The sequence below is a fragment of the Gavialis gangeticus genome, unplaced genomic scaffold, assembly GCF_001723915.1.
Source record: "Gavialis gangeticus isolate Ggan-Ray unplaced genomic scaffold, GavGan_comp1, whole genome shotgun sequence".
In the NCBI taxonomy this organism is placed as follows: Eukaryota; Metazoa; Chordata; order Crocodylia; family Gavialidae; genus Gavialis; species Gavialis gangeticus.
Genome location: NW_017729034.1, coordinates 31519661 through 31521585, shown reverse-complemented (window position 1 = coordinate 31521585; position 1925 = coordinate 31519661).

Genomic DNA, 1925 nt, shown 5'->3' with positions numbered 1-1925 from the left:
GGGGGGGTTGGGGCCTGGGGGCAGGGGGCAGTGGGTCAGGAGTGACGGGCACTGGATCAGGACTGGCCATCAATGTTTACAAATGGATCCTGGTACAAAAACCATTGAGAACCACTGAGGACACTCATCCTGATGCACACCAGAGGAGTGACAAGGCAACATTCTTCTCCACTGTGCAGGTGCTGGTGCATGAGAAGGTGGTGCATGAGGGACACCAACCAGAATCAAAGCAAAAGGGCTGCCTCTTTTCTTTCATTCCTTAGCCCGAGTGGAAGGCAGGAATGAGAAATCCTATTTTGGAAATTCTTTCAGGCTTCTCAGGAGTCAATAGAAGCTCAGGGAAGCAAAGGAGGGAGGTGTGTATTTTAGTGGTCTGACTGTGCTGTATGCCATTTTTTTAGTTTGGATTTTATTCTTTTTGTTAGTGAGAAGAACAAAATTTGGCCTGTATACTTTTTGCCCCTCCATTTGATTTCTGGGTTCTCTACTTCACCTGGAATGAGAAGGGCACCTACCTAGGTCATGCTGTCTCTTGCCTGTCCCTTGCCTCCCTTTCCCCCACATATGTATGCATACATGTATATATCCTAGGGATAATATTCTACCCCAGGGCAGTCCCAGGAACTTGAGAAGCCTTCAGGTTCCTGCTCCTTTCATAATGAGGTCTTCAGGACATCAAGACACAAATGTTTTCAAGGTTGTATCTGATCAGATGAGGAACGTGAGGCAGCAGACAGGGAGTGGAATCACCCAGTGCTCATTAACAAGGCAGGAGTTCTTCATCTGCCCTGCTAACATTTCCCATGTGGTCCTGGTTGCATTAGCAGTGAGATTCATTATCTGCTGAGTGATCAGACTTTCCATAATAATGCTTTGTTGTGAGAGCTGTAGGTAGGTTTGGCCTGGCAGGCATGCAGCAAGGAGAGGAACATAACCTGTTGCCCTGTAACTTCCTTTGTCTCAATACTGAGCTCCCCCTGATCTAGCTGTTCCTATAGCCTCCAGAAAAAAGGCTGTTGGAAAAGAAATATATTCTACTGCACGTCAGTCTAGCATGCCACGCAGAACCTTGAGGCTTGGGAGAAGCTGGTGGCCTGTAGTATCTAGACAACTATTAGACTCAGTCTTTTTCACTGCATGAAGTGCATTTGAATAGAGAATTCCTTTCTTGGATGCTTTATCTCCCAGTCTCCCTCTAACTGCCTTAGATCCTCCTGCACTCATTAACAAATGCTCACACAGAAATATAATGTATGTATATTTATGTATTTTTAACTCGCTTTCGTTGGTGAGGACACACACACAGAAGGTAAAGAATGGCTGCTTGAAAAGGCATCTCTAGGTCCTGAAGCAAGAGCAGCTGTGATAATTGCAAGGGTATTGAGCGCCCTCTGGTGGATTTCATACCATATATGATAATACCGCTTTGCCCCATTCTAGGCTTTCACCTAGGCTAAGTACAGACAGTCAAAAAGCCCAGGGTTGAATTGATTCAATCTTCGCAGATTAGGCTAAACTGCGTAGATTGAACCAATAAGCAAGTGAACAAACATTCACTTTTGATTCTGGAAATGCAGCCACATGCCTGCAGTGGCTCAGTTCAGAAGCTGGAGGGTGCGAGGGTGCTAGAGCATGCCTCCCTACTCAGCTGGAGCAGACAACTTGGGCCAAGGCTAGCCTGCCCATCCAGGGGGAGGGGGAGCTTGTGGGGGATATGCAAAGCATCCTGGGATGCTGGAGGACTGTGAGTTAACTTTAATCTGGAGGGTATCTGGGACAGAAGTTCAATAAACTGATCTAACGTAAATCAGTTAAGTCTGATAATACTACATTCATCCAGGTTTATCTTAAACTGGTTTTGGCTATTTTGAAAGTGGTTTATGTGCACTAAACTTCTGTTGTGTTTCCGATTTTAACTGGTTTCC